The sequence below is a fragment of the Procambarus clarkii genome, chromosome 16, assembly GCF_040958095.1.
Source record: "Procambarus clarkii isolate CNS0578487 chromosome 16, FALCON_Pclarkii_2.0, whole genome shotgun sequence".
NCBI lineage: Eukaryota > Metazoa > Arthropoda > Malacostraca > Decapoda > Cambaridae > Procambarus > Procambarus clarkii.
In genome coordinates, this window is record NC_091165.1 from 28,854,562 (window position 1) to 28,863,863 (window position 9,302).

The window sequence follows — 9,302 nt, forward strand, 5'->3', positions numbered from 1 at the left end:
ATCACGTCGTTTCTCCGCCCAACCAGAGATAGCCTCAAGTTCAAGTATGTTTATTGAGACAAGAAAGAAATACATCTCGAAGGGATAGAGTAGCTTAGGCTATTTCTACATAGCCTCACCATCTACCCAAGCAGTAATCAACAGACACAAGGACGGTAGAGAGTTAGACACAGCCGAAGCACTACATATAAAACACATTCATTGAGCTATCGACAGCCAGCTTACAACTAGGAACATCTTACTATCTTTTAAGACCAAAAACAGATCTCACACCTCACCCCCACCCGGCAGGCATCGACTGTGGAACACCTCACATAAACCTCATTCTACATGCAAAACCTGCTATGTATTTTTGACCAATCCACACACTAGAAAGTGAAGGGACGACGACGTTTCGGTCCGTCCTGGACCATTCTCAAGTCGATTGTGAGAATGGACTTGAGAATGGTCCAGGACCATTAATGACCTCCAAGGACACGTGTCTGAGGATCAACACTTCATGACTCCTGTCACTTAACAAACGGGTCAGTTTTCAGAATCCTATCGAACTCCCGGTACGGGAATATTCCTTAATTATCTTACTTCGGTCACTTAACATCTGGTACAGTATACTTATACAAAACCTCAAACTACACTTATAACTCAACACTTAAGAATAGGTTTAAGGTTGCAATAGGCCCTATAGACGAAAACAAACGTATATCTTTTAACGTTCACTAAGTACTGATAAATCTATTAAAACGATATTAAAAGTACCCAACACACGAGATAATTAACAATTTGAAACGAATTAAACAAATTTCAAAGAACACTACTTAAAATCAATTGAAATTCCCCGTCAAATATATATATATATATATATATATATATATATATATATATATATATATATATATATATATATATATATATATATATATATATATATATATATATATGTCGTACCTAGTAGCCAGAACTCACTTCTCAGCCTACTATTCAAGGCCCGATTTGCCTAATAAGCCAAGTTTTCCTGAATTAATATATTTACTATAATTTTTTTCTTATGAAATGATAAAGCAACCCTTTTCTCTATGTATGAGGTCAATTTTTTTTTATTGGAGTTAAAATTAACGTAGATATATGACCGAACCTAACCAACCCTACCTAACCTAACCTAACCTATATTTATAGGTAAGGTTAGGTTAGGTAGCCAAAAAAAGCTAGGTTAGGTTAGGTTAGGTAGGTTAGGTAGACGAAAAAACATTAATTCATGAAAACTTGGCTTATTAGGCAAATCGGGCCTTGAATAGTAGGCTGAGAAGTGCGTTCTGGCTATTAGGTACGACATATATAAATATATATATATATGTGTGTATATCACGAAAATAAACACGTGATTAAGAATGTGACAATGTCAGACCACGAAGGAAAAATGAAACAGGAAATTTCCTTAAGTACTTTCGTATATTAAACCTTCTGAAGATGTATTTAATATACGAAAGTACTTAAGGAAATTTCCTGTTTCATTTTTCCTTCGTGGTCTGACACTGTCATATATATATATATATATATATATATATATATATATATATATATATATAAATATAAATATAAATATAAATATATATATATATATATATATATATATATATATATATATATATATATATATATATATAGATATATACCTATACCAATGTCTATCTCCCCATCTCGCTATATCATTGATTCAAGAAGTCTCTGCCTCTATAACAAATTATATGTTGTTTGATGATTCATATTGAAGAGGCTATATTAAACTACAGCCCATCCACCTAAAATGAAAAATACTATGTATAACAACTATTTGATTGAACGTAAAAAAATTGACTTTTCCACCTAACAATGAAACACTTTGTACTATTAATTTTGTAAAAGATACATACACATACACACACACACAAGTCAAAACCAAACTCAATCATTTGTAGGCCTAGTATGCACATGTGTGTACCATATTAAGCCCAAGATAACGTATATTAGGCTTGTTTACATCCCTAATATATATGCGGGCAATCATATATATTAGCCATAACGATATAAACAAGCAATCGGACAACAAGTGTGTATGTTCGATTACTTGTTTACGCCTCGAACATGTTGGGTTAGGATAGATTAGAATAGAACAGGACAGGTTAGGTTAGGATAGGTTCCTCAGTTGCCTTTTTTCCCCATTTTGAGCGTGGCATTTGAACTCAGTAATACAAAAGTGGTCTTTTTGGGGGGGTTCCAACAATCCATTGTTGTTAGTTTGACTATGTCGCCGCGATAAATACAATTATTGGACGATGGATAGGATAGGATACGATGGGCTGTTATATTTTAGTAATCTGCAAGATATACAAGAGTCATTTGTATCCAAATAAAGACATTTCTACTTTACTTATCCAGAAATATTTTAAGTTTTATTGAGCATAAATCCTCAATATCTCTATGTTCTTTAATAAGATAAAAACATTGTCATTAAAAGAATATCAGATCAGTTACATTCTTTCCCTCAATTGTGTGACCTTTGACCTGTGATCTCATCGCTTATTGACCACAGCTGTTGTATTGTAGTATTGTATTTTGTACTGTATTCGGTAGTTATTTTATGGTGTGGTTTGAGCTCTGACTCGGTTGAGCTTCGGCTCATTGGTCCCGCCTCTCAACTGTCAATCAACTTTGTGTGTGTGTGTGTGTTTGGAGGAAACGATAAAACATGGTCGCTATATTAGCGACCAACATCACTTTCCCTACGAAAGTATTGGTACAAGTAGAGGAAACCCGTCCGTCCACCATTCTTGATGAGAGTGATCGAGATTGCAAGCAGCTGCGTCCAATAGCCTGGTTGATCATACTACCACCAGCCAGGAGCTAAGCCTGGTCAGATACGCTGATCCCCCTCTTGCAACCAGCTCAAGATAAACACGAGGTAAACCTTGCAACAATTGGGGTTCGGAGCTGGTGGGTATACTCCTTGCTCAAAGATGGCGAGTATACTCCTTGCTCAAAGAGTAACGAAGCTACGGTGAAGAGTTATGGAAGGTTGCTCCTGCAACATTGCATTGTTGATTTTTGAAGGACAAATGCAGCGCTGTTTCTGCAACTTATTTGATTATTCTCATCATTTATTTTGCAATATTTGTAATAGAATCGTCATTCATTTGATTTTCTGAGAGTTGTGCTTAAGCTTCTTCTTTTTTGGCTCTCTAGTAGTGAGTCTAGGTAAGTACCTCTGGTTCATACACTTGCTAACTTTACTAGTAAATGTTAATCACCCCCCTCTAATAATTGGGCTGGACGGTAGAGCGACGGTCTGGCTTCATGCAGGTCGGCGTTCAATTCCTGACCGTCTAAGTGGTTGGGTACTATTCCTTGCCCCCGTCCCATCCCAAATCCTTATCCTGACCCCTTTCCCAGTGCTATAGTTTTAATGGCTAGGCACTTTCTCCTCATAGTTCCTTCTATGAGGAACTATGAGGAGAAAGTGCCTTTCTTTCCCTTCCCTTCCCTTCCCTTCTCCGCTCCATTTCCTTGTTGTTCACCCATCCGGTTACTGGCTTGGCTCAGTTTCCCTTCACCCTGCCAACCGTATCCTTCCCGTGACTACGCTAAAGCTTTTGGGCCTTTAATTCCTCTTGATGCTCACCTTTCCATCCACTGTCCTCACCCCATATTAACAGGACGCTATATTAACGAATTGGTCGATTCTGTTGAAAAGTGCCCTGTTACCTCTCTCTCTCTCTCTCTTTCTCTCTCTCTCTCTCTCTCTCCCTTCTACCCCTCCCCATCAATCCATTACACGCTTACCCATCCCCCCAGCAACCCTCACCCTTATGGGTCAGGATCCGGAGCATTAGAAAAGACTTCATTCAGTAGGATTTTTTTTTTTTTTTACAACAGGTGGGTACAGGAACAGACGACTTTCGACTCCTGTTGAGAGTTTTCCGTTCCCACAGCTCATGGTAAAACTTACTAAAATTGGCCCGCCAATTGGTTAACAACCATGTCTTCAATTACTGCTGGGTGAAAAGAGGTGAACAGTTAAGGATTGGCGCCCAATCAATCCTCCCTCGCCAGGGTCCAAACCCGGACCAAATTGGTCGTGAGGCTTGCAGGCGATGAGTCACAATAACGTGGCTAAAGTAAGTTGACCACACCACACACAAGAAGGTGAAGGGACGACGACGACGTTTCGGTCCGTCCTGGACCATTCTCAAGTCGATTGTGTCGACTTGAGAATTCTCAAGAATTCTCAAGTCGAAACGTCGTCGTCCCTTCACCTTCTAGTGTGTGGTCTGGTCAACTCGTGAGGCTTGTTAGTAATTTGGAAGCCACAGACACGCTAGGCCAATCTGACATCGTGTTTCCCGTTCTCTTAATAAACACTACATTTGTTACGCATTGGACCGTGACGTAAAAACTGAGGGTGATTTAGGGAAATTAGAAACCCCTTAATATTGACACTTTTAACGACTAATGAGTATCGGCTCCGGCAAGATATGTTTGGCTAGGCTTTGATGCTTTAAGTTAAGCGCGCCCCTCGAACCCCAACAGAGGCTTTACCAACTAAAACACCACCTAATCCCCAAGATGAACCACCGGCTTGTTCTCGGACGCGTGTTTAAGACGGAGTTAGCGAGTCTTGACCGGCGGCTGCGGCATGGCATCCGTGGCTGGTTGCGGCTGCCTCATGATACTCCTAATGCCTATTTTCATGCCGACGTGAAGGACGGTGGACTAGAAATACCCGACTTTCAATCAATCCGCCTACAGAAGAACAAGCGGCTTGGGGCGTTGGTAGAGTCGGAAGATCCAGTGGTAGTGGCAGCGGCCCTCCTACCCGCGTTCCCAGCGCGAATGCGTCGATGGGTAGACCCGACCACGGCCGCCGGAACCCCTTCTAACAGAACGACTGAGCGCTCTAGGAAATGGAAAGCAAAACTGTATAGCATCGTCGATGGTGCCGGCCTTGCGTCCTCTTGTGAGGTTCCATCTTGCCACAAGTGGGTCGCATCCGGTACCCGTCTGCTAAGCGGAGGAGATTTTGCTCATGCCATCCAGATTAGAGCAAACGCTGTAGCCACGCCGTCTAGAGCAGCTAGGGGTAGACCCGAGGCTTCTGGTCTCTGCGATGCTTGCCAGAAGCCAGGAACCCTGGGCCACATATCCCAGGCATGCCACAAGACACACGGGGCTCGGGTGAAACGTCATGACGATATCACCCGGTTCGTAGCCGGCCGCCTGCGGCAGAGGGGTTTTGAGGTGGAACGCGAAGTCCGTATACCGGATGGAGGGACCTTCTGTAATCCTGACATCATAGCTTACAAAGGTGACGAGGCCTTTATATTAGACACTCAGGTCTCTGCTGATAACTTCCCACTCTCCCGTCCACATCAGAGCAAGTGCGACAAGTACGGCACCCCAGAGATCCTTCAAAAGGTCAGGGAATATACCGGGAAGCACACAGCATCCGCCTCTTCAATAACCCTTAATTGGAGAGGAGGAGAGTGCGCGTGGTCTACAGGATATGGGACTCACCAAGAGCGACCTTGAGATTTGCTCTGTGAAAGCCCTGACCTGGACATATTCTCTCTACAGAATATGGTCCAAGACCACATCAAGGGGCCGACCACCTTAGTCCCAGGATCACCGTGCACAGGGTGCATAAGGGTTAATATAGTCTCGCTTAGGTGAACCGCAGCCAGGATAGCTGGTAGCCAACTATCTAAGCAGAGTCGTCATCTGGAGTACCACTTCTCCAAATGGTGTCTCACAAGAGGGTGGATGACCTGGCCGGAGCCCACGAGTGGGTAAGGCGGCGGCTGGAGGGACCCCCCCATGCGCATACATGATATCCCTCCCGCTCCGGGGCCTTGTTAGGAGCTTCCACTATGAATAGTTCTTTTCCATGTATGCCGATGTCAAGTCATCAATCCACCTGCTTAGGCAGCTTGCTGTTTTGGCCTTCAGCGTTAGTTCTTTTTAATGATATACTGTCCACCTCTCCCTCTGTGTGCTGTGTCCCATATAAGAAAAAAACAAATACAAAAGAATTTTCCATTTTGTGTATGTTATTTTCATGTTATTATTGTGTGTTATTAGTATCATCTTAACTCTTGTGGGTTGTGATGAGATCTGCCATTTATGTATATTTTAGTTTGTGTTTGATAGGGTATTAGGTATGCTTAGGGGTGCCTTCTGGCCATGCCCTGTGGCTGGGGGGATTGGTGCCCTGAAGCTACATAAACACCCTATACATCCCCGAAGTGGCAAGGGGAGTTAGGGGACAACAATAATTCACCGCATTTCTTACGAAGAGGAAATGGAGTGTATTAGTCACACTCTCTTTCTCTCTCTCACACACACACACACACACACACACACACACACACACACACACACACAACAGCTGAGTTAATTGGCCGTTTACAGGTAACGATTAGATGGAGCGAGAAGGCCAAGGTAACAATTAGAAGGCCGTGCTATAGACCTCAGGAATGAAACTGGTCACAGAGCCATGGGAGGCCTACTGGCCCGCATGAGCCAATAGGCCTCCTGCATTGGCATTCAACCTCGAGGTCTCCCCAAAGGTCGAACTACTGACCCTCCCCAGGATGCAGCCCCCACAACAAGTGCCTAACTCCGGGTGTACCTATTTGCTGCTACGTGAACAGGAACATTAGGTGAAAGGAAACGTATTCGACCATTTCTCTTCCATCCAAAAATCGAACCCAGAATACCTAGAGTCGAGAACGAAGCCAACTGCTTCGAGTCGAGCCTATGAGACCCTATATGAAGGCAAGCGTGTGCCCCTGATCAGTATGCAGATGGGTATGTGGCACACAACTACTCACAGGATGGCTATGGAGTCCTCTACGACTCACAGGATAAGTATTGTGAGCATAATACAGGAATTAATGTAACCATTTGGAAGTAAACTCCAAGATCAAGAAGAAGGACCATCAAGGAACAGTTTATACGTACCAGCAACTATATAAAGTTGCAGAAATTCATATAATATATATATATATATATATATATATATATATATATGTATATATATATATATATGTATATATATATATATATATATATATATATATATATGTATATATATATATATATATATATATATATATATATATATATATATATATATATATATATATATATATATATATATGCAATTGACGATCACAAAACACTGATCATTTTATGCGGAAAATCCACAGAGAAATATGAAATGAGGTGAACGTTTCGGCTTGTTAAAGCCTTTGTCAACACCAGACTCCAGAGTCTGGAGTATATATATATATATATATATATATATATATATATATATATATATATATATATATATATATATATATATATATATTATATATATTAGTTTATATGGTGGCCAGCAAGTTGCTAGCCACTACGAGGGGGCTAGCAAGTTCAAGTAATTTTATTGACACAACAAAAGGATAGAGCAACCTATTATTTTGTTTTTCTTTATTAAATAATATACAATATAAAGATTAACAAATGCTATTTCTACCCTCCCGCGAGATGATAATCTTATCTCGTGTTGCCAATGTACCCATAGAGGGAGTTTTAAAGTGGATGTTCAAACGGTGATAGGGGAGCCCATTCTCGTCCCCTAGGGCCAGGGGATGGGGTGGTGATGGAACTTGGTGACAATGTTAAACCTGGGTTTATTCGCAATGTCTCTTGCAAATAGGTATTAAGGAAGCCGACACAGAGGGGAGGGGGGGGGGGGTCACCTCACAGTTCAGGTTCCAGGAGAGGGTTCAAGAGATCCTCACACAGAGACCTGGAGGGCTGAACTGACTCGCCAAGTATGAATAGACTCAGATTGAAAAAGAGGAGAAATCAATGATTAATTTCTAGATCAGGAAGCTACAGGTTGAGGTTTACTGAAAAGGTAGAAAGGTAAAAAGCCAAAAAAATGCAGTTGCCAATGAAGCCAAATGTGCTAAGGCTGTTAGGGAAGGTTGAAAGTTTGTGGTCGAAAAAGATGCTGCCGGTGAACCATGGCGATTCGTGGCAGATACGGAGACCAGGACAATGAAGAATAAATGCAAGAGGCTCCTGCAAGAAGTATGAACTGAAACAAGTCTGTCGATGGATGCAAAAGGAGGTCGAGTTCGAGAGTAAAGTTGTGGCAGGAATGTCACCGTTCACGGGAAGGTAACGTAAGTAAGCTTGTATGGTTATGCAGCATTTGGAAGGGATACAATAGGATAGAAGCTGGGATATGAGGACAAAGTGAAGAAACAGTGCCCATCTACTTGAACCATCGCAGATCGAATGCCAATACTGCAACAAGCAAGGCCCTCGGTCGACCGTCGTGCCGAAGTGGAAGTCGAAGGTCCCGATCTAGCGACATACCGAGGCTGAGACAGCCACTGTAGGTGCTAAATATCATTAGCTTACATGGAACTGTGAATACCAGAACTGTAGTGACGGCCAGACCTTTGGTTTACTAACATGAAGATTCGCGCAACAAAAGAAATGAAGCTCGTTACTTTGAGACAACCTAATAATTGTTGTATTTAATAATTATCACTCTTCCTTCTACTTGGTCTTGAAGGAGGCCGGCCTCGGGTGAAAAGGGGCTGTGACGATCCTTGTCTGGAACCCGTAGGTGCGGGACCGGGACGTCCACCTCCCGAGGGTCGTGCGGCCCCCCAGGCTCTGCTTCAGGAGGCTGGGGTCATTCATACCCTTGATGGGGTGGTTCTTCTCCGGCCCCGACCACGGCGGTCTCCGGGGTTGGAGGTCCCTATGCCCTTCTTCACCACCTTCGAGGTCAACCCCGGAACTCACAGTTCCTGCGACGGCGCTGGAACCAATCGTATTGGCGTATGCCTTTTCATTGGAGACTTTCAGCGTCGATGAGAGGGGGGGGGACCTACTGCCTGGTTAACAGCTTCTCCTCCGTATCAACCTACCCTGGCTTTGCGCCCTGGTGAGACCACTCCAGACCGACAACCAGAGCGCAACTCCACAGTCTCCTGAGACTGATGGATGCCTACTACTACTATGCTTAAATATTTAGTTTCCCTGTAGTTCCCTTAATTGGGAAATTTACTTCACTTCTGTCATTAGGCTTCCCACACTTACACAGTCATCCAATCAATGCCTCACTCACATACAACTGACCAATCAGAGCGTCAGTTGTACATAGTAGACCAATCAGTGTCTCACTTTTAGTCATCGTCTCATTCTTAGTCAACCAATCGGGTCTGCAATCTTACTAAATCGACCACTCGACACCCTTCTACAAA